This window comes from Schistocerca serialis, chromosome 3, assembly GCF_023864345.2.
Source record: "Schistocerca serialis cubense isolate TAMUIC-IGC-003099 chromosome 3, iqSchSeri2.2, whole genome shotgun sequence".
NCBI classification, from domain to species: Eukaryota; Metazoa; Arthropoda; class Insecta; order Orthoptera; family Acrididae; genus Schistocerca; species Schistocerca serialis.
Window position 1 is genome coordinate 80,312,519 of NC_064640.1, and position 25,766 is coordinate 80,338,284.

At 40.1% G+C, this 25,766-nt stretch overlaps 1 protein-coding gene across 2 annotated transcripts in view; it reads right to left on the reverse strand.

Annotated features, from left to right (window-relative positions):
* The window catches only part of LOC126469740 (dual serine/threonine and tyrosine protein kinase-like), a 339,571-nt gene extending 324,555 nt beyond the window's left edge, over positions 1-15,016 (reverse strand). Inside the window, exons 1-2 of one of the 2 annotated variants that reach the window (XM_050096948.1) lie at positions 14,881-15,015; positions 14,717-14,796 (exon numbers count right to left, since the gene is read on the reverse strand). The gene's annotated coding sequence lies outside the window, so the exon portion shown is untranslated. Of the gene's footprint in view, positions 1-14,716; positions 14,797-14,880 lie in introns of both variants that reach the window. The other variant, XM_050096949.1, reaches the window with a different exon arrangement.
* Between the last annotated feature and the right edge of the window lie 10,750 nt (positions 15,017-25,766).

Consider the following 25,766-nt stretch of genomic DNA (forward strand, 5'->3'; position numbering starts at 1 on the left):
AACGTGTGATACTTTCTTGTACAATGAAAACACATTTGGCGTAAAGGGTGTGATGTGTTCTGTATACATGCTGCATTTGCTAAAGATTACTTGTTCCTTATAAGTCTGAGACAGATCAGAAAGGGCATATTACAGCTATACGTTTTATTGCCTTCAAAAATTTTTGTCAAGTCTTTGAGGACTCTTCATATGTAGGAAGGGATCCCTTTCTCAAATTTGCTATATGAGCCTTTTATTTACAATTTAATTTTTTTTTCCATTTACCTTCTTCGCCCAGTTCTTCTCAGCAGGGTTACAGTAGAGCCATGTCAGGCATTAAACAAAGGCAGGAATGCAGAGAAAGACTGCAAAAACTATGCAGTTCTCTTTCATGCTGTGATGACCTACATAATTCATACACTTTTGATGAACCTTAAAATTTTACAAATTTTCTGCCAATAAGAAAGAATTCATCAATTTGTATTCATTGCATTGGACAGTGCTTGCTGTAACCTCTATGGATTTAAAGACTGCCATAAGAATGAGGGTATCCATTGACTTCAAGTTCTGAATATTTACAAACACAAACCGTGTAATTACTCATTCAGTGTTTACATATTTGCATACAGATACTTGTTTTATTATGTGTAGAGTAGCCCAAGGCACTAACATGCACCTGGAATATCATTTTTAGAAAAACTTATTAGTTACAAACAGGAAGGTTATTATAAAAAGTAATTTTGCCCATCTGCAGGCTTCAAATTTTTTGCAGTGTAATAATTTTTCCACCAAAACCTTAACTCCATTTTGTTCTTTGGGCAAAGGTAAATAGGCTCTACAGTGCAGTTATTTCATGTTTTGTGATGATTTGTATTAAGATCAATAAACCTTTAGTCACAAAAAAGTAACCAGAACAATATGTTCACAATGTATCAACAATTGATGCAGAAACATCAACAATTGATGCAGATAAATATAATACTAATACTGAAAAACAGAAACTCTGCAAGCACCAACAAAAGTCAAAAAATGGTGTTAGGAAAAGGGTTAAGAGAGGATATGGGAAATTATCATGCTCTCTCTCTCTTCTTCCAGTTCTGTCAAAAATATTCAAAAAAGCTGCTACTATCCAATTCGAAACTTTACTGAAAATTATGAGATTCCGAAAAATCAATTTGGCTTCCAGCTTGGAGAAAAGCTGTTGTCATCGTGGTCTTCAGTCCGAAGATTGATTTGATGCAGCTCTTCGTGCTAGTCTATCCTGTGCAACCTTTTAGTCTATCCTGTGCAACCTTTATCTCCAAATAACTACTGCAAACTACATTCATTTAAACCCCTGCTTACCGTATTCATCTCTTGGTCTCCTCCTACAATTTGTACCTCCCCCCCTCCCCCAGCCCTCACACACACACACACACACACACACACACACACTCACTCTCTCTCTCTCTCTCTCTCTCTCTCTCTCTCTCTCTCTCTCTCTCTCTCTCTCTCTTTTCCCTCCAATACTAAACTGACAATCCCTTGATCTCTCATACCATCTCCTGTCAACTGATCATTTGAGGCACCGAGAACCATAAGGGTCTAAAAAGCATACCACCATTGGAACCGTATGTAATCAGATATCAGAAAAACCAGTCAGGCAGCTTTTCATGAATGTTCATATACATGTTGTGGACCTACAGCACAGATGAATCTGGATCACTGTAATATCAAAAGATGTCAGGAGAACAGATACTTCTACAACCCCACAATCGATCACTGCTGTGCTTTAGACTAGAGATGGGTAGTTCGCGAACAAACGGGTGCAAAGGAACAGTTCACTGAGAGGAACGAAAGGACCGGGAGGAACGAAAGGACCGGGAGGAACGAAAGGACCGGGAGGAACGAAAGGACCGGGAGGAACGAAAGGACCGGGAGGAACGAAAGGACCGGGAGGAACGAAAGGACCGGGAGGAACGAAAGGACCGGGAGGAACGAAAGGACCGGGAGGAACGAAAGGACCGGGAGGAACGAAAGGACCGGGAGGAATGATCAGTTCATAGTTCACTTCGGTCACGACGGTCTACTTATAGTCCCCGGAAACGAGGAACGATCAGCTCATAGTTCACTTCGGTCGCGGCGGTCACTTCGGCAGTTCTCGTTCCAACCTCGGTCCCGTGCTCGTCTCAGTCTCTGTCTCCCTTGGCCGCACTCGTCGTTCTTCGCATGACCACCTGTCTCAGTTCCACTACCGACTGCTCTTAGTTGTTCAGTATCCAGTTGTTCGTTTCATTCACTGCGCTTGCCCATTTTACATGTGTTTCAAACTGTTCTTGCACTTGGTTCTGGCTATTCAGCGTCCACGACCGGTAATTAAAAAGTATTTTATAGTTACGAAAATAAATAAAAATTACGTTGTATCTAATAGGTAGGTCTTTTCAGGTAACTTCATTATATCAATGAATAGCAGAAGACACACTTATAACAAGGCAAGTTTTTTTTGTTATTCATATATTTTTTGGTTTCATCAACTTGATTTAGCAAATAACTTTCAATAATTTGCTTAATTTTTAGTGTAAGAAAATTCATATAAAACGATTTTCGTGTATCTTTCATATACAAAACATTACATTTAGGAAGGCTCTAATTATTTTTAAGTTTGGTTGTTTCCAATTTGCATTACCTGCTAGTTAGGTGGGTTGTGAGTCATTTTGGCTCAGTTGGAAAAGCGGTGCCTCTCCATTTGAAAAAACAGAGTGCCATAAAATCGTATTTACTTATTATCTCAAAAACATTTGTTCAGAAGGAGCTTTCAAGCCAAAAACTTTATTACTGCAAACTTAATATTATTATTATTGCTGCATTAACTTTAATAATGCAACATAGAAACCTAATTTTTACTAAGCGTGTGACGCAAGTATGATGAGAAAACCATATTTTATTTTATGCTTCCATAAAGTCTCTACTTCGCCTATGAACTCAGAGACAACGTGAAGTATATATAGGGTGTAAACGATTATTGTTTACAACGTAGCATAGCTATGTCATGGAAGTCAAAATGAAGAATTTTATACAAGACACTTGTGGTCTATTAAGTTGGGAAACAGCCAGCAAAGGTTTACAAGACCACATGAGTTATAGCCCATGCACGTCGCGTGAGATTTTCATGTTCTCTACTCCAGCTCTCTACACATCGCCATCGATTGTTTCACAATTGTTGCTTGCATTAGCTTGTTATTTCTTCACTGCCTAATTATTACATGTTTGTCTGTTTGTTGTATCTGCTCGTAACAGGCAACACATTGTCCGTAATTGGCGAGCAGTCTGTACTTGGGGCCGGTTTTCCGTGCGCCACCCTATATTATTTCCCTGCGATCAGCCACACAACGCTACAGTTGTCTAAAGGAGAGGTTCTGCAGAATCCCGGAAATTACTTCTAAAAGTGTGTAAGAATTCTGTAATGAATAAAACCTCTGTAATCCAGCGGGGAGGCAAGTGGCCCCTCTTGGTGCCCTCCATCCTTCAGTCACCTACACTACTAGTTTTCAGTTTTTCATAAGAACCATATACCAAGCACAAATGAATGGTGAACGAGTAAAAATGAACTGTTCCCAAAATAGAACGATCAGCAGTGAACTAGTTCCCAAGGATGAATGAGTTTGCCCATCTCTACTTTAGACCCTTACGGTTCTCAGTGCCTCATTTGTTTTAGTCGAGTTACACCCCAAATTTCTTCTCTCCCCATTCTATTCAGTACCTCCTCATTAGTTATGTTATCTAGCCACATAATCTTTAGCATTCTTCTGTAGCACCATGCTTCAAAGACTTCTATAATTTTCTTGTCTGAGCTGCTTACCATCCACACTCACTTCCATACAAGGTTACACTCCATGCAATTACCTTCTGAAAAGACTTCCTATCACTTCAATCAATATTTGATAAATTTTTCTTCTTCAGAAACGCTTTTCTTGCTATTGCCAATCTACAGTTTCTATCTTCCCTACCTTAGCTATCATCAGTTATTTTATTATTTTTACCGGCCAAACCACAAAACTCATGTACTATGGTACTTTTAGTGTCTCATTTCCCAACCTAACTACCTCAGCATTGCCTGATTTAATTCGAATACACTCCATTAACCCTGTTTTGCCATTTTCTATTCTCCTTTCAAGACACTGTCTATTTCATTCAACTGCTTTTTTAAATCCTTTGCTCCCCCTGAGAGATTTACAATGTCGTCGGCAAACCTCAAAGTTTTTATTTCTTCTCCCTTGACTTTAATCCAGTCTCTAAATTTTTACTTGGTTTCCTTTACTGCCTGTTCAATGTACAGACTAAATTACATCAAGGATAGTTTACAACCGTGACTCACTCCCTTCTCAATCACTCCATCCCTTTCATGGCCTTATTTTAGACTTTTAACTGGAATCTGGTTTCTTCACAAGTTGTACACAACATTTATCTCAATGTATTGTACCCCTACCACCTTCAGAATTTTAAAGACCATACTCCAATCAACATTGCCAAATGCATTCTCTAAGTCTACAAACACTATAAACATAGGCTTGCCTTTCTTTAACCTCTATACTAAGCTATGCCTTCGGCCCAGTATTGCTTTGCATTTTCCTTTACTTCTATGTTATGAGATGAATAAGTCAGTTCACAGTGTGACTGCTGTATGATGTTTAATTACTCACATTGTGCAGTTTACTGCTTGTTTTAGCAAAAGGGACAAAACATATATTTTGTTACAAGTCACAGCATCAGTGACGCATTGTGCATTCCTACCTTTCTCTGCTACCCAAAAAATTCCTCTCTCAGGTTGTCTTCCACAAGTCATCCCATTTTTCTGCACACAATGAATTAGTATTTTGCAACCATGAGATATTAAACGTATGGTTCAGTAATTTTCACATCTCTCAGCACCTACCTTCTTCAGTAGTGTGATTATAACATTAATCTTTAAGTCTGATCGTAATCCACCCTGGTCTAGTTTAGTTTTATTGATGACATCTTTATGATCTGGACCCAAGGCCAGGATGCATTACTCTCGTTCCTCCACAACCTTAACACCTTCTCTCCCTTCCACTTCATCTGGTCCTCCTCCGCCCATCGGGCCACCTTCCTAGATGTTTATCTCCTCCTCTCAGATGGCTCCATCTGCACCTCAATCCACATCAACTCCACCAATCACCAACAGTACTTTGACAGTTGCCACCCCTACCATACCAAAAAATGCTTCCCATACAGACTGGCCACCCATGGTAGGATGCATCTGCAGTGATGGGAACTCCCTCACCCTGTATGCTGAGGGCCTCACAAAGGCCTTCAGCAGACAACCAATACCCTCCAGCCCTAATTCACAAACAGCTCTCCCATGCCACATCCTCACCACACCTGATCCTCACAGCCATCCGAAGAACCAGCCACAATAGAGCACCCCCTTGTCACCCAATACCACCTTGGACTGAAACATCCTTTGTCATGGATGTGATTATGTGTCATCATGCCCTGAAATGAGGGACATCCTACCCAAGATACTTCCACCCCCCCCCCCTCTCCCCAAAGTGGTGTTCTACCACCCTCCCAACCCCCACAACATTCTAGTCCATCGCTACGCCACTCCCACCCCCAATCCCCTGCCATAGGGATCATACCCCTGTGGAAGACCCAGATGCAAGACTTGCCCAATACACTCACCCAGAACCACCTACTCCAGTCACGCGTCACAGGCTCATCCTACCCCATCAGAGGCCAGCCCACCTGTGAAAGCAGCCATGTTATATACCAGCTCTGCTGCAACCACTGCATAGCATTTTACATTGTTATGACAACCAACCACCTGTCAACTACAATGAATGGCCACCACCAAACTGTTGCCAAAAACAAGGTGGACCACCCAGTGTCACAACATGCAGCAGAGCATAACATGCAAGATTTCAATGGCTGCTTCACAACCCGTGCCATCTAGATCCTCCTCAACACCAGCAGCTTTTCTGAGATGCACAGATGGGAGCTATCCTTACAGCACATCCTCCACTCCCGTAACATTCCTGGACTAAACCTACTAACTCACTGCCTCCTCATCTCCCACACCCCCACCCAATAGAGTGCACTCCCATGCCCCAGAAACCCCACCCAACTTGTGTCCCCACATCAGCTATTTGTGTGCTGTTATCTCACACCCTAGTCTATGCAATCACATGCCCAACCATCTGGCACCTGCCCCCTCTACCTGCACCCCTAGCTAGCCAACAGACAGCTCTAAACTCTCCCACGAGCCACTAGATGCTTCCCCTCAACCCCCTCCCTGCCGCCCACCTCTCTCCTGAGATTTGTCTGTTTGCCTTGTTGTTCCCCATCTGCATTCAATATTTGCTCTTACAGCTCCCCATCAATCTCATATTGTAATTCTATAGCCCATTTTACGCAGTTGTTGCCTAATGCTCCCTTTGAAACTCTCAACAACTTCTTTTCGTTTCAACACATCCCTGTGCCTCTTTTTACTTTTCTGCCCTTCATAGCTTCTTCAGCTTTAAACTACATTTCGTAACTAATAAATTACAATCAAATACAGATCTATACCTGGAATTGTTTTGTAGTTTCATACCTGGTTTCTAATTCTGCCTCTTACCATTATATAAGAATAACCAAGTCTCTTGCACATACAATTTTTTTTTTCATAGTTCTTGAACCAAGTGTCACCAATGATCAAACTGTGTTCTTGCAAAATGCAATCAGATGGCTTCCCCTTTCATTCCTTTACCGCAGTCCTCCTCCTATTTTTCCTTCTCTTCCTTTTTTTACTGTCCAAATCCAGTCTCCCACCACAATTTTCACCTCCTTTAATGAACCGGATCATTTCTCTTAACTCATCACACAGTTTTTCAATCTCTTCATTATCTGCAGAACCAGTAGGTGGAGGCCCATGACTGTGTGTACCTTGATTATGGCAATTTTTACACAATAATAATAATAATAATAATAATAATAGTTGCTCATTCAGGTGCCTATTTTCTTTTCCATTATTAATTTTTTTCGTCTCATCAGTCTTCTGAACAGTTTGATACACACCATTAATTCCTCTCCTGTGACAACTTCTTCACCTCAGAGTAGCACTCGCACCCAACTTCATCAATTATTTGTTGGATATGTTCCAATATCTGCCTTCCCCTACAGTATTTACTTGTTACTGCTCCCTTGAGTACCGTGGAAGTTATTCTCTGATATGTTAACACCTCTCCTCTCATCCTGTCAGTTTCTCTCATCGACATTACTCCTTAGTTAGTTACTTAGTTTCATATTCCATGGATCATTTTACACAATACATCATATTGATGTGGACTGAATAATTTTACATTCACATCACAAACTAACTCGTGAACATGGCTACATGTTAAACATTTTATTATTTTTTTTTTTCAATATACAGACGAGAGTTAGTAATTGTTAACCACCAACTTTAACACATTATAATAATAGAAACTGTTCTACAGAATAGAAGGAGTTGTCAAGGAGAAACTTTTTCAGTTTGTTCCCAAATTTTACGTTGCTGTCTGTCAAACATTTCATATCACTGAGTAAGTGATCAAAAATTTTTGTTGTAGCATTGTGCACCTCTTTTTGTGCTAGAGACAACATTAATGCGGAATAGTGAATGTCATTTTCCTTCTGGTATTGTAATTATGTACACCATTGTTGCTTTTAAATTGTAGTGGATTATTTACAACAAATTTCATGAAGGAATACACATACTGTGAAGCTGTAATCAAAATGCGCAACTGCTGAAACACACGTCAACAAGACAATCATGGGCAAGCACCACATAATATCTTACATTTCTGAGCGACAAAGACTTTCTTAAAGATGAGGTGCCCTAGAACATTATTCCATATGACATTGTTGGATGAAAATATGCAAAATATGCCGACTTATTGATTTGTCTCTCCCGAAGATTTGCAATGACTAAGTGCAAATATGGCTTAGCTAAAATGTTTAACGAGTTCCAAAATGTGCTTTTTCCAATTTAAATTCTCATCGATATGGACACCTAAGCATTTTGATGTTTCCACCTCACCAAATGTTACACTTGTCATTGGTGTTGTACCCTACACATTCAGAACTGAACATGTTTGAGTCTTTTTAAAATTGAGACAATTTGCGGAAAACCGTCTGATACTTTTGAAAACATTAGTCACCATCTCTTCTATTTCTGTATGCATGCTTGGCAATCCAATACTAGTGTCATCTCCAAAAAGAACTAATTCTGCTTGTTATACAGGTGTTCGGAAATTCCCATTACAAACTTCTAGGACTTGTAGAGTGGAGTGAGTACATACCACTTTGAATAGAAAGCCATGTCCAGAATTGTACCATTTCCATTCTACAACAGTTTCAATTCAAATCTGAAACATGTCCATGCCTGCTGAGGGAAAGAGAAAAGTCCCAGAATTTCTTGTCTGGTATGCAATTGGGTAGACAAGATGACATATACTACGTCTGATGGTCACCTGATATCACTTAATGTCTGCCTTGTTGTGAGATCTATTCAATCCCTGTGCATCTCTGATACAGTAAACATGGTTTGGCACGTTTTCAAAATACACACACACACTCCTTGTGTATGGTGAAGCTCAAGGTAACGGAAGAGCTGCTAGTCGGCTGTATCACAAATGCTTTCTGCAGCACACCATCATACAAACTTTTTGCCCAAGTTATCCAGCAGCTCCAAGAAACATGTACCTTCACTGTGAGGATGCAGGACTGTGGTGTTCCATAGCAACATCGCACACCTGATTTTGACAAAGAAGTACTGCATTGCACTGAAGAGATCCCCCCTAACGAGTACTCAAACAAAATCGTGTGCAATGGGTGTATCATCTGGGACACACTGTGTGCACAATGATTACATCCGTACCACTTACAAAAGGTACTCTCAATGGGTCCAGCCTATTTTCCAAACACATTGCCTACTGCACATGGTAGCTGCACCTCTGCATTGACACAGACCTGTTTCCACATTGAGTTCTGTTCACAGGTGAGTGTAAGTTCATTAGGGACTGTGTTCTGAATTCACAAAACAGCCATGTAAGGACAGACAAAATCTCTTGTGCCACACATCACAGCACCAGTTTGGTATTAACGGGTGGGCAATTATTCTCAGTGGTCATGTGACTGGGCCATAACTCCTTCCACTCAAGCTAGCTGGTCCTGCTCACTTGATCTTCCTAGAAAACAAGAAACCTGTGCCATCATGAAATGTTGTTTCAGCATGATGGTGCACCCCTTCACTCCTCACATGCAGTTCACGGGCATCTCGGCAGACAATATGGTGTAACACGGATAGGCTGGCCACCACGATCATTATATGTAACTCCTCTGGGTCGTATTCAAAGCTTAATTTATGAGACTCCTGAGGAGAGAGAGGAAGATCTGCTGGCACGAGTTTCGGCCGCTGCACAAGAAAATGAAGAGACATCAGGTGGGATGAAGAGAGTGTACCAGAGTATGCTTCGCAGGTACACTGTCTGTAGCAATGCTGGTGGACATTACATCGAGCTGCTGTTGTAATGCATAAGTAGTGCTCTGTATGTACATAATGTTGGATTCTTTTTTGTTTTGGAATTATTTAAACACATAGTGTTTAAGTGTTAACACAAACAAATGTGCTTAAGTGACAAATGTATGTTTAATTATGTTTCCTTTCCAATTGTTATCTAGTAACTGTACTGCGTCATGCCCAGCTCAGTTCCTCAACCAGAAGTGGATAAGTTAAACACCTGGGTTGAAACTGTCATGGAATGGAAATCATTCTCCTCTACAAGTCCTAGAAGTCTGTAATGGGAATTTCTGAATGCCCTGTATATTTGACATGAGATGTTTTACACATATAAGGAACAACAGTGTATCTAAGACTGCTTGGGGAACCCCACACATGATTTCTCCCTAGTTCCAGGACTATATTGGCTGAACAACTAAATACAACTTTATGCATTCTTTTGGTTAAATAGGGCATTATCCATCGTTGGGTATACCCTCAATCCCATACAACTTTAGGAGAAGACTGTAATTCAGGCAGGCAAATGCCTTAGATATGTTACAGAAAATACCACCTGGTGCTATTTTATTTTTAGTAATTGTAAAATTAGATGAGTGAAAATGTAAATGGTATTCTCATTAGAGCAATTCTTCTGAACCCCAAAATGTGATTTGCTGTAGATATTATTGCCATTCAGGTGAGATACTTGGAAAATGATGTCAGCAGTGAAACAGCTCTGTAGTTATTGACATCTCTGCTATTACCTTTCTTAGAAGAGATTTGACAATGGTATGTTTCAGTCTCTATGGAAAAATTCCACAAGTTTTTGATTTATTACATATTTCAGATAAGACCAGGCTTATTACAAGGAAACAAACCTTTTGCACTATTGCAAAAATTATCAAAACCAGATGAGCTTTTATTTTCACCAATTCTGAGGAGAACCACCTCATTTCTTATCTGTCCACCTAATTTTCAACATCCTTCTGTAGTACCACATCTCAAATGCTTTGATTCTCTCCTTTTCTGGTTTTCCCTCAGTCTGTGATTGACTTACAAACACAAATGTGATTAAAATGTACGTCTAGAAGATACTTTCCTCAAATTAAGATCTACATTTGATATCAATGGCCATCTTTTGGTCAGGAATGCCCTCTGCCAGTTCTAGCCTGCTTTTTCATTCGTTTTCGCCTTCACTGATGACAGCAACCCCATCAGAAAATCTTAACATTGATACCATTTTATCCTGAACTTCAATCCCACTTTTGAACCTTTCTTTTATTTCCACCATTGTTTCTTTGGTGTATAGATTGAACAGGAGTAGTGACTATCTGCACCACTATCTTGTAGCCTTCCAAACCTGAGCATTTTGTTCTTGGTCTTTTGTTATTCTTTTTCCCTCTTGGTTCTTGTACATATTGTACATTATACATCTTCCTTTATAGCTTACACCTATTTTCCTTAGAGTTTCAAACATCTTGCACCATTTTACACTGTTGAATTTCTTTTTCTAGGTCAAAAAATCCTATGAATTGTTGTAATAGTTCTTAATTCTTGTTTCTATTATTAACTGCAATGTCACAACTGCCGCCCTGGTGCCTTTACCTTTTCTAAAGCCAAACTGATAAACAACAGATCCCCAGTCTCCTTTTCTATTCTTGTGTGTGTTATTCTTATCAGGAACTTTGATGCTTGAGTTATTTAGTTGATTGATTGATAGTTCTCGCTCTCACCTTCCCTTGCTAACTTCTAGTTTTGGGTAGATGATATTTCTCCAGCTGTCAGATGGTATGTCTCCAGTTTCATAGATTCCAAAAAATAATTTGAATAGTCAATTTCAGAAATTCCAAAGGACTGTTGTCTATGATTACTGCTTATTTGGTCACAAGTCTTTCAAACCTCTCTTAAACTATGACTCTAATACTGGATCCACAATGTCTTACCTCTTCTAGCAATTCTCCAAACAGTTCCTCCTGTAACTTAATGGTTGTGTACTGTGGCCTGTATAGCCATGAACATTGGCTGGACAACAATGTCAGTATCATTCTAAAATTCTCTGGTCAACATCAGTCAAAAATCAGTTTTCTTGATTGCCATTTTTCGTTCACTAGCCATAGAAACAAATCTTCATATTTACGTCAGTCCTAAGTGACATATTTGCTGTGTTCCTGGCGTTTCCTGATCATTTTTCTACTACCTTCTTTCACTGATCAGTTTAAGCATTTCTTCTGTTACCCATGGTTCCTTTGCAGTTACCTTCCTTGTAGCTGTTTTTTTCTGACTTCTGTGATTTCTCTTTTTAGAGATGTCCATTCCTCTTCAACTGAACTGCATATTGTCATATTCATTATCATAATATCTACAGCCTAAGAGAACTTCAAATGCACCTCATTACTCCTCAGAACTTCCATATCCCACTTCTTTCCACATCATTCTCCTTATGATTATTTTATACTTACATCTACTCTTCTTCATTACTGAACTGTGAGCCAAATCTGTATCTGCTCCTTGGTATGCCTTACAATCCACTATCTGATTTCAGAATCACTATATGACCATGATGTAATCCCACTGGAGATACAGGAAGCCATATCTAAAGGCCTTTTCCAAGCAAACTTCCTCCTCTTGTGCTGCTAATCCTTCATTACACATATTTGATTGTATGTTGATAATCCTGCATTCACATGACTAAAAATCAAGATTTCATAACACGAAATTTCATCAATTCCTACAATAACTTCAATCTACTCATTTCTCTTTCCCAACTGTCTAACCTACTTACACAGTTATTGGATCTAAAATTCCACACTATGACCAACAGACTTATATTTTTTTCTGAGAACAATATCATCATCCTCAGTAGTGCCACATCAATATCCAAATGGGGGACCATTTTACCTCATACTATTTTAGCCAGAAGGGTGCAATCACCATTGAAAAAAAGTAGAAATATTACAGTTTAATGTCCTGTTGATGACAAGGTCATTAGAGGCCCAGCACAAGCTTGAATTGGGGAAGACACTCGGTTGTACCATTGCATAAGAACCATGCCTGAATCTACCTTATAGGAATACAGAAATCGCAGAAAACCTAAATCGGGATGGCTGGACAGAGATCTGAAGCACCAGCCTCCTGATTACGAGTCCAATGCCTCACCTCCACACACTCACACAGCGACATCATTAAACCAGAGATGCATGTTGTTGGGAAAGATAATGGCCTAAGTTTCTCCTTTCTCTTGGCACTGACACACAACCAGCATAGCTTGCATTAAACTGTTCACACTTAACATTTGCATATCTTCAAACAAAGTCCCTAAGCATTAAGTTACTGCAAGTCAAACAAGCTGGTGGTTTATTAGCCATTATTATACAATATTTGATATTGCTGATTGGAATATTCACCACTAGAATTGAATTTATGTTAGTAGGAACAGTTTAGGCTGCTACATAAGCTCTGAAGGTTTAGTGACAGCATATTTAATTTGAGGAGAATACTGAATACAAATTTTTATTCCTGGGTCGGATATGGGTAAAATGATGTACTTTTCATTGCTAATGTAGAGTTGAAACTGTGCAAAGAAGGTGAAGAGTATAAAAGCATACAAAGTGTCTACTGGACACTTTTCTCAGTTAATACACCCACAACTTGATTAATGATGAAAAATACGCCCATGTCATTTCAGCAGCCTTCACAAATGCTGAACAGAATGGTTATTAATACAACATTATCTGGAATGTGGTGACATATTTTGTAAGTATTATTTTGTCAACATCACTGAGTTTTTCAAGCTAGAATAGAGTGCTGATGGCAGGTTGGATCTAAAATATTACAATACTTGTGACATTATTCTTAATACTTCTATTACCCAAAAATGTGAAAGAAATATTACAGGTTTCATACATAAGCCTCATTTCCTGTCCCTTATAATGTGCACCTAAGTTACAATAGAAACCCAAAACGTTCAGAAATAGCACTCCTTAAACAGTAATTATTCTTATAAAGTTTAAATTTGAAATGGAAGTGCAACTAAACTTGTTCATTCTGGATTCATCTTGGGTTCTTTTAATATCACAAGATGTATCAAGTAGGGCAAAAACTTATAATTTGTGATCTAGTTAACATATGTAGAACGAAATAGGTTCATGATACCATATAAACTCTGCTACATGAGGATATAATGCTACACACTTGTGTTTCTTAAGAGCAATGCAGCCACACAATTTTAGGAACCATATTGGAGCTCTTTTTAATTATCAACAGTGTAAGATATGAGGAAAAAAACGTAAAAAAATTTACAATTTCAGGTGAGTAATGGAAAAAGAAGCACAGGACAACTTTTTGTGAGAATTCATCACAAATTTTCGATATTCTCTTACACTTAAAAAGTAACAACAAAAATGTGTAAACTGGTAATGTGTCTTCTGGAAACTCAATGTACGTAAACAAATTATAATACTGGGTGGGCGAACGTGATGAACAAATGCGGAAGACAAACACTGTTTGTTTCTCTGGGAGTCAAAACATATGAAATGGTTACTAAAACCATAATTACGTTATGGTCAAACGACGCGTTACTCATGTGATAAATAGTGCTTATAATCTATACAAACAGTGATAGTGTACTGCGTAATTGCAACTCACTAATACCAGAGTTAAAATTCGTTATTCCACGAACATATCGCGACAGTTTCTCATAAAATAGACAATTTTAGCGAAAATGCACATGGCAGTCTGGAAGAAGAGCATACACATCAGCGGAAGAATGTACAGCGAGTATACCAGTACGTATACAAGAAATTTTAATACGGAAGAAGTGTCAACGCACGAAATTTGAAGTACATGCACGAAAATTAAGGCGGTCATTCAGTGCGTTGCATATTAATATAATACGTCGTAACTTTTATGTAGATGTCCATAAACGAATTGGATTCAAATTATTATCACTAAATTTACATTTCTCTTCCATCATTAGTGCATTTTATCTTTTTGTCTGCGCAGCAATAACTACAGGCAACATACATCTGGTGTTTGGCTTGTGTGCCCTAGCCTTACGCACTTTAGTACGCACTCTGGTATCCAGTTCCTGATCGAACTGTTTAAACAAACTAAAACCAAACAAATTACCCTCATCTAAAATTGGGATAAATTTTGCGGTAATTTGAGTATACCGCATGCCTGGCACATTCTACTGATAATTAAATTTTATACACTTACTGCAGTCTCAAATGGTGCGAATTATTAGAACCGACAGTCTGAATCGTTCACAACCGGGTAAATTAGTCGCTTCAATCAATCTGTCAACAATTAAAATGTCTCAGTATATTAAACTGAGGTATCACAATGACTTTGTATACTATTAATGTATTACAACAGCAAACCTGAGACTTCACAAAATAGCGGGACGTAACGATGCAATGCTAATATATAACCAGCCACACTCAAAAATTTAATGCCACAAAAACTCATCCCTCCCCACTTGCTTCTGTACACCAAATGTTACAAAACAAAACACAGCACTGGTCCAAAGAACTTTAGCTGTCAGTGAAAGCTGTCACTCACGCAATTATTCCATTTTCTCTCTGAAAACGGCAAATCAATCCTCGGACGAATGATGCAAGGTTCCCTATTTTCATCATATTGTTCAAATTAATTTTTGAGGAGACATTCCAAAAGTAGCCACTCCAGCAGCAACAAATACGGAAAATATTCCTCCCAGACACTTAAGACCAGTTCACACCGGCCGACACTTCACGTTACGCCAAAACAATCCTCAATGCTTATCAAATAGCATTATTCATACAGGTCGTCAACAGACATGGCGTATGCACACGTTCTATATTTATTGACATTAGTCCCCAGATGGCAGTTATAAAGGCTCGTTTACGCTGGGGCAACATCTTGTAACATTGTGGCATGCTACGGAAATGTGGCGTGCGTCGTCTTGTAGTATGCTACAAAAGACAACACCTTGAGGCCTATGTTGCATGCGGCAGGTTAATTTATATAAAAGCAACAGAATTTGTGCCACACTGAGCCGGTCTTGCAGGAAAATGGGTGATAAAGTGATTATGGCGGCTGCTTACTTGGTCTTCGCACATGCAGCTAACAATGGAAATAAAAATAAACGGAAAAGGAAACGATGGTGGAAGAGATGAATATTTAAAGATGTCCCACGAACGATTATACCAGGAGATCTAGCAGCACGAGATGGTGCATTATTTTGCAATTTTACGAGAATGTCCAGTGAAGACTTCAGTTTTTTACTACAGTTAATTACACCTCATATTGTAAAGAAAGATACCAAATGCTAAGACAGTATTTCACCAAGTATTTGACTGGCCATCGCATTACGATTTTTAGCCACTGGGGTTAGTACAAGCCACTAATATACTTATTCAAACTACCATATTCCCTCATAGTGCCAGAAGTATGTGAAACTACACTCCTGGAAATGGAAAAAAGAACACATTGACGCCGGTGTGTCAGACCCACCATACTTGCTCCGGACACTGCGAGAGGGCTGTACAAGCAATGATCACACGCACGGCACAGCGGACACACCAGGAACCGCGGTGTTGGCCGTCGAATGGCGCTAGCTGCGCAGCATTTGTGCACCGCCGCCGTCAGTGTCAGCCAGTTTGCCGTGGCATACGGAGCTCCATCGCAGTCTTTAACACTGGTAGCATGCCGCGACAGCGTGGACGTGAACCGTATGTGCAGTTGACGGACTTTGAGCGAGGGCGTATAGTGGGCATGCGGGAGGCCGGGTGGACGTACCGCCGAATTGCTCAACACGTGGGGCGTGAGGTCTCCACAGTACATCGATGTTGTCGCCAGTGGTCGGCGGAAGGTGCACGTGCCCGTCGACCTGGGACCGGACCGCAGCGACGCACGGATGCACGCCAAGACCGTAGGATCCTACGCAGTGCCGTAGGGGACCGCACCGCCACTTCCCAGCAAATTAGGGACACTGTTGCTCCTGGGGTATCGGCGAGGACCATTCGCAACCGTCTCCATGGAGCTGGGCTACGGTCCCGCACACCGTTAGGCCGTCTTCCGCTCACGCCCCAACATCGTGCAGCCCGCCTCCAGTGGAGTCGCGACAGGCGTCAATGGAGGGACGAATGGAGACGTGTCGTCTTCAGCGATGAGAGTCGCTTCTGCCTTGGTGCCAATGATGGTCGTATGCGTGTTTGGCGCCGTGCAGGTGAGCGCCACAATCAGGACTGCATACGACCGAGGCACACAGGGCCAACACCCGGCATCATGGTGTGGGGAGCGATCTCCTACACTGGCCGTACACCACTGGTGATCGTCGAGGGGACACTGAATAGTGCACGGTACATCCAAACCGTCATCGAACCCATCGTTCTACCATTCCTAGACCGGCAAGGGAACTTGCTGTTCCAACAGGACAATGCACGTCCGCATGTATCCCGTGCCACCCAACGTGCTCTAGAAGGTGTAAGTCAACTACCCTGGCCAGCAAGATCTCCAGATCTGTCCCCCATTGAGCATGTTTGGGACTGGATGAAGCGTCGTCTCACGCGGTCTGCACGTCCAGCACGAACGCTGGTCCAACTGAGGCGCCAGGTGGAAATGGCATGGCAAGCCGTTCCACAGGACTACATCCAGCATCTCTACGATCGTCTCCATGGGAGAATAGCAGCCTGCATTGCTGCGAAAGGTGGATATACACTGTACTAGTGCCGACATTGTGCATGGTCTGTTGCCTGTGTCTATGTGCCTGTGGTTCTGTCAGTGTGATCATGTGATGTATCTGACCCCAGGAATGTGTCAATAAAGTTTCCCCTTCCTGGGACAATGAATTCACGGTGTTCTTATTTCAATTTCCAGGAGTGTATTTCATCAGTATTGAAGAATTACATAAAGGTAAGTACACAACATTCAATACTGATTTTATGTAAATAATTTTTTATTTTCATTTTTAAGTAAGCAAATAATTGGTGCAACGTATTTCACTTATTTTTTAAATCTCAAAAATTGATGGAGCTCTTCTGATATACCTGGTACTTCAAAGAATTCTTCACTCTCACCAGTGTCATTGTCAACGTATACAATTTCGCAGTTAGCTTCTGGACAGCTTACTTCTGCACTGTTTTCCGATACAGCAGCCGGTAATGATGCGATGCTGGGAGTTTGCTTCTCATACTTCCCCCCAAGTTGCTTATTCCCAATGTTATGGTTCACATAAGTTTGTGTTGTCTGGGAAAATTTTCTCATTTCATTGGCGATGAAAGTTTCATACACACTCCATTCATCTCTGTTGTTAACAGCTTTTTAAATCTGGTAAGCTTCCTCAACTCGAGAATCTCTCTCCAATTCCTGAGGGTTTTTTTTTGGGGGGGGGGGGGGTGGTTTAGTAATTCTATTTCTCTGCGTTTCTCATGAGACGTAGTTGGTGTTTGATGCAGACTGCCTTCAGAAGGCTGACTTGCATCTTCATCTTTGGTTTCTGTGTCATCATTCTGAAGAAGTAGAGAAAGTAATGATAATGTTTTACTTTTCAGATTCCAAAGGATACTGAAGAATAGAAGAATATTGCCAGAAATTTCGAAGTGAAATGGAACTTCCTTCACTATGTAGGTGCCATAGATGGCAAACATATGCAAATTATATATCCTTTCAACACTGGAAGTGAGTATATTAACTACAAAAAAGGCGACTGCAAACGCAAATTACTGCTTTCAGTATGTGCATATTGGTTGTCAGGGCCATATATCAGATGGAGGAGTTTTTAAGAACACTTTGTTTTAACGGAAAATAAATTAAACATTCCTCTCCAGAATATCTTTCAGGAAGAGAAAATTTGACACCATATGTTGTAGTAGCGGACGAGGTACTTCCATTGACAACAAATATAATGAAACAGTACGCTGGTCAGTAACCCAGGTCGGAGGAAAGAATATTTAATTACCGACTTCCTCGCGCACGACTTACTGTCGAAAACGCTTTCAGAATAATGTCCTCTGTTTTTAGTATTTAGGAGGCCATTGTTACTTAAAGTTGAGAAACCTGAAACAGTTACAAAAGCTTGTACGTAAGTCCACAATTTTTAAGTCAAAGTGCGACATCCAGAACTATTTATTTACCTCCATACAGTTTGGATACAGAAGATGTAGATAATGGTGTAATTACTCTTGGAGAGTGGAGAGAAGCTACTCGCAACTATACAGGCTTAACGAATAGGCCTATATCAAAGGTATCTTGAAGACCTTCCTGTGATGCACAGGGAGTACGAGAGGAATTCAAATAATATTTTATGACACCACATGGAACGGTTGTGTGGCAAAAGAGATATCAATAGATTCACCCTGCACCAATGTATATTAATTATGTTCGTACTACAATGTATATTCATTTACGTAAACAAACAGAATTATCTAGACGAACTCAAACTTTTTAGTTACTTTTTTCCTACAAACGTGTTTGTGTGGTCCACTGTAGTAAAATAAAATTAGAAATTACTGTTTATACCTATCGATTACATACTTATTCGAAAGAATTTATTAGGAGGTACTATATGTAGCTTATTCATTACAACAATGTAAAAAATGGGACTTTCTAAGAACATAATAAAATTTCCTATTTTACAAATACACTTATTAATAATTTTGTTGCCATGGATTGGTGTAATACAGATCTCAGTTAAAAATATGAATAGTTATTGAAATCGAGATATTTACAATTGAGCTGTCCATTCCTGCACGTGGTTCCGTCACATCTAAGATGAATTTTAATGCTTCATATATGAACCTTTTTTTTCGTTTTAGCCGCTGATCTTCTTTTTTTTTTTATTCGTCACGCGCGTGTGTTCGTGATGAAACGCGCTTCTCAGATTTTTAATCTTATTCCTTTCAGCGTTCTCATTGATTTCATATTTTAAAGCGAGATTTTATGTAACGTCTCTTTTCACTACATTATTTTTATAATTACTTTCACGTATGTTCCACAGAAGCTCAGTTTGTCTGTAGTCCTCTATGAATGCTAAATACTTCACGTTGATTGTTGTTCAGAGATTTAAACGTAAAAACGCGATCAGATTTTACAGAGAGCAGCTTTACAGTTTGCGAATGCGACGAGACGAATCTATCGAGCAGTTGGCCGACAGAATTCGGAACATCAACGCTCAAACGTACCAGTTAGTAGAAGACGAAAATGAAAATCTCATTCAGTTGTTTGAAGCCGACCAGAGAGCCTTGAACACATTCATTCATGGGTTGCACAGAGAGGAAGTAAGAAAAGCTGTTCAATTGGCACGATGTACAACGTTTCAGAAAGCAGTAGAATCAGATGTTGGTTTCGTTGAAGCACTAAGACGACCGAATGAGATGCACAAACAAGAACGCAGAGTTTTCAACGCAATAGTATAATGCTATAGATGCAATAAACTGGGTCACAAGCGTAAGGATTGTAAAGCGAATCGAATCTGCTATCATTGCAGGACGCCGGTTCATGTTTCGAGAGAATGTCGCAACAAGAAGAAAGGTAATGCGAACAACATACAATCTGCCAGATCTTTAAGCCAGTATAGGGATGTACGGGTCACCACTCCGTCCGCCCCTTGCCAGAGACAGTGATTCCTGTTAGTTCCAGTGAAAATCATACCGAAAATGACTTCGTGATAGATGCTGTATGTCGTGGAAGAAACACCAAACTACTTATTGACACAGGAGCACAGACCTCATTAATGTGGTGTGGCATAGATAAACGGGATAAATTGAAACCGCCGCTATTAAAAGTGTGAGGGTTAAACGGAGGAAAACTACGTAACTATGGAGAAGTTGACGTAGAATTAATTCTTGGCCAAGGCCAAGATGAAGGTGAAAATAAAGATAAAGATAAATACCCAGGAAGGGTGCAAGTAGTTTCAAATAACGAAACGCGTTATGACGGCGTACTTGGATTTGATTTCTTGTCCGCTAACGAGGCAGAGATATTTGTAGCAGAAAGAAAGATCAGACTAGGCCATAGCAACTACAACCTAGGAAATAGTTCATCAGATCATAATCAAAGGAGCAGCAAACTGACGTCGTGGGAATGGACCATCCAAACGATGCATCATTTCAAACCTTCCGAGTCGATGTTCAAATTGATTAGCCTCAGAAAATTCCCAAGGGAGCAGGAAAGACAATCTACGTTGCAGTTAAGTCACCTAGATGCAAGGAAGGAACTTTGTTATTAATTGAGGGCTCCGAGAAAAGTAAGTTACTGGATACAATGCATTGTTACGTTGCTAGAAGTGTAGGTGTCGCTACAATGGTGAGACAGAATGTCGCAAAAGTCTCGGTTACAATAACGAATATGAGCAATGAGGATGTTATTTTGCCATGAGGAGCAGAATTTACTGAAGTGTCGAGCGTAAGTAAAAGTGACATAACACATATTCCAGATGAGGTAACAAATGCTGCAGTTATAAACACAGATTTTTGTACCAGTACCACAAAATTGCAATGAGGGGACGAAGTTAACAACAAACAGAAGTGCAAGATTTGGAAGAAGAAAAACATTTGACAGCTGATGAACAGAAGATTTTAGCGCCTGTCTTGTTGGAGGATGCAGATTTATTCCGAGATCGTTCAAATTTACCTGTCACTCATTTAGTTCAGCATCGTATTCATACAGGGAATGCAGCCCCAATCACACAGAAACCTTACAGAATAACATTCAGTCAGGGAGAGTTGCAAGAAGACATGATTAAAGATCAATTAGAAGCCGGAATTATAAAACCAAGAGATCCTTCAGACCCACCATGGTGTTCGCCTATCGAAATTGTAAAGAAGAAATCAATTTCTGGAGAACCATAGTTCCGTTTTTGTGTTGGTTACCGATCATTGAATGCTGTGACCACACCCGTCATTTACTCCTTACCAAATTAAATGGAAACCTTGGATTACTTGCGCACATGTCGAAATTTTTCTGTATGTGATTTAACAAGTGGTTATCACCAGTTAACAGAGCATCCAGATGATCAAGCAAAAACTTCATTTGTAGCAGCATCAGGAGTATACAAGTATCTTCGTATGCCAATTGGACTTCATAATGCTCCAGCTACATTTCAACGCCTGATGGATTCAGTTTCACGAGTGCTCACCCCACACAAGCACTTGTTTACCTTGATGATGTAATATTTTTTTTGTGAAAACATGAAGCAGCGTACTGAGAGACTACAAGCTGCTTTTGAGCATATAAGAAGTATAACCTGTCTTTATCAATAGATAAATGTCATTTTGCACAAAGTGAAGTTAACTATCTAGGACCGTTGCCTAAGAGTAAAGATGGAAACAAATACATATTGACAGTGTTAGATCATTTCTCTAGATACCTTCTCATGATACCAATACCTGACCAGAGCGCCAAGACTATAGCTCAAGTATTTGTAAAAGAATGGATTCTTAAGTTCGGATCACCATTAAGTATAATAAGTAATCAAGGAACAAATTTTTTGAGTGAATTAGTTAAACAGACTTGTAAGCTCATGCAAATAACTTAGTTAAGGTCTGCACGAGCACACCCTGAAGGAAATGGAGAGTCGAGCAAGTCCACAGAACAATTATTAAAATGGTTAGCCATTATGTGAACAACAAACACGACAATTGGGATGTCTGTTTACCGTACTTGGTAAGTTGTCACAATGCCAAAATGCACAGCTCAACTGGCCTAAGTCCATATGAGATCGTCTACAGAAGAAGAATGCATTCATCCTTGGACTTTGCACTATCGACTACTGGAATTAGCAATCAACACATAAGGGATCTAACACCCAAACTAAAGGAAGCATGGGGGGGAGTGAAACAGCGAAATTATCAATCCTTTCTTCAGTAAGGAAGACAAAACGACAGCCAAGTGGCAGTGCCACAGTATCGAGTTGGAGATCTTGTGTATATGAGCAAAGTGCTATTGAAGAAGAGTCAAGTCAAAAAGTTTAAGAAATTTTACAAAGGACCATATCCAATCTTGGAGGTGTTGTCGCCAGTCACTCTTAAGCTCGAACTGCCCTTTCGTTCGATTGTCGTTCATGTCAATCGTGTAAAGCCATTACTGGATAGGTTTCCTGTAGTATCAAGACCGATCGGTAGGCAGATCTGCTGTTCTCAAACATAGGAAGCGAGAATCGCGAGGTCGCAGTCCAGACTTTGAGGGCAAGGCATCGCCACATTCTGAGCGATCCTGTTCCAGACACTCCTACAATTTGCGTAAACGTGTGTAATGTGTGAGAGTGCAATGCGTGTGTTTATTTCAGCCATGTGCTTATGTGAATGTGTTGTGAAAATTTAGTATTGAAGCTATTGCACGAGTGCACAAGTGAAACTAAATCTTTTATTCCACAGGTTACCACAAGAAACTCATTTTTTATGTTCATTGTTAACTCTAGTATTCAAGACTAATTAACCATGTTCATTTTTATTCTAATGTTTGCTATGATAGCGTATTCTACTACTGCTGTAGTAATAGTGCCACAGAGTAAAGGTGTTTTGTTCAAACCACGATCAGACATGGTAGTTTCAACAAGTAATGCAAAACTTGTCCTCAAGTACAGTCTGAGTGAAATCCAACAACAGTCCAGTTCTGTAAAGAAGCAAATTGATCTAATTTTGGAAATGGGTACATCTTGGTATAATAACTGTATCATAGCCAAAATGCAGGTAGAGTCTACATTTGCTAATTATGATCAAGAGATTTACTGTTTCTTAAAGCTTTTTCCACACAAAACTTTAATTAGACGTACATGTGCCTGGTTTGATTTTGGAGAGAGTATCCTTCATACTGTATTTGGTACTGTAACTAGTCAAGATCTACTGGAAGTTAAAGGCAAAATATTAGTTCTTGAACAACAGTACAGTACAGATTCAACTAACCTCTCTAATGAAATCATCGTGTTAAAGAATATGCAAAGAACCATTACTAACCACACAGTTTTTATTGAACAGATTGTAAAGCAATTTATCTAACATTTCCACGTAATTTGTAATGAAACGATGAGCACTACACTAACCCACAATTCCTAAATTACTATTATAGCTATAAAAATATACAGGAGGGAACTGCTTGTGGCAAAATTTCAATGAAAAAATTATATGTAATGCAGAAGATAGAAGCAAGTTGTTTGGTTGTTATAAAATACAAAACTGGAAGGACAGACACCAATATACACTACTGGCCATTAAAATTGCTACACCACGAAGATGACGTGCTACATACGCGAAATTTAACCGACAGGAAGAAGATGCTGTGATATGCAGATGATTAGCTTTTCAGAGCATTCACACAAGGCTGGCGCCGGTGGCGACACCTTCAACGTGCTGACATGAGGAAAGTTTCCAACCGATTTCTCATACACAAACAGCAGTTGACCGGCGTTGCCTGGTGAAACGTTGTTTTGATGCCTCATGTACGGAGGAGAAATGCGTACCATCACGTTTCCAACTTTGATAAAGGTCGGATTGTAGCCTATCGCGATTGCGGTTTATCGTGTCGGGACATTGCTGCTCGCGTTGGTCGAGATCCAATGACTGTTAGCAGAATATGGAATCGGTGGGTTCAGGAGGGTAATACGGAACGCCGTGCTGGATCCCAACGGCCTCGTATCACTAGCAGTCAAGATGACAGGCATCTTATTTGCATGGCTGTAACGGATCGTGCAGCCACATCTCGATCCTTGTGTCAACACGTGGGGACGTTTGCAAGACAATAACCTTCTGCACGAACAGTTCGACGACGTTTGCAGCAGCATGGACTATCAGCTCGGAGACCATGGCTGCGGTTACCCTTGACACTGCATCATAGACAGGACTGCCTGCGATGGTGTACTCAAAGACGAACCTGGGTGCACGAATGGCAAAACGTCATTTTTTCACATGAATCCAGGTTCTGTTTACAGCCTCATGATAGTCTCATCCGTGTTTGGCGACGTCGCGGTGAACGCACATTGGAAGCGTGTATTCATCATCGCCATACTGGCGTATCATCCGGCGTGATGGTATGGGGTGCCATTGGTTACTTGTCTCGGTCACCTCTTGTTCACACTGACGGCACTTTGAACAGTGGACGTTACATTTCACATGTGTTACGACCCGTAGCTCTACCCTTCATTCGATCCTTGCGAAATCCTACATTTCAGCAGGATAATGCACGACTGAATGTTGCAGGTACTGTACGGGCCATTCTGGATACAGAAAATGTTCGACTGCTACCCTGGCCAGCACATTCTCCAGATCTCTCACCAATTGAAAACATCTGGTCAATGGTGAGCGAGCAACTGGCTCGTCACAATACGCCAGTCACTACTCTTGATGAACTGTGGTATTGTGTTGAAGCTGCATGGGCAGCTGTAAATGTACACACCATCCAAGATCTGTTTGACTCAATGCCCAGGCGTATCAAGGCCGTTATTACGGCCAGAGGTGGTTGTTCTGGGTATTGATTTCTCAGGATCTATGCGCCCGAATTGCGTGAAAATGTAATCACATGTCAGTTCTAGTATTGTATATTTGTCCAATGAATACCCGTTTATCATCTGCAGTTCTTCTTGGTGTGAACAATTTTAATGGCCAGTAATGTAATAATATACAGACCAAAGACCGGGATAAAATAACAGAAGTCCCTCAGGAACTGATCATTTTGTAAGTGACTATTTATCTCGAATTATGGAGAAGTTGCAACAAAAAGTTCCTAAAGCACAAAAACCATTCACAAAGAATTACACAACAAGCACAATGATATTATTCCCCACAATAGGGTTTCTAGTCAGGAAGACAGTTCATTATTTAAAAAATTAGAAGTCAGCATGCATATTGAGAAGATGCCACCAAGTGGACTTCTTAATGTAATTATGTCTGAGTTTCTTTAAGAAAGTGATAATGCTGTTTGTAAAATCTGTGTAAAAACGGTGAAAAGTGGTATGCTGTGTGTTGACTGTAAGTACTGGTATCACAACATATTTGTAAAAGTAGATCTGAAATATGTAAACAGCCAACATGACTAGACATGCCGTCAGTGCTTCGTAAATATAGCGAAAATCAATATAATGAGCACCCTAAAATCAAAAGAAAAAATTATAAGTGTGATAAAAGATGATTTACAGACAATCAGTAAAAAATATCAAGAACTTCAGAAGAAATATCAAGATCTGAAAGGGAAATATAAAGCACTAGGTTGGTATCATCGCCTAGCCAAAAACAACGTTGTTGTTAACGGTCGCTGCCCGTGGAAAACATGGTGTGTGTTGAAGAAAAGAAACAAG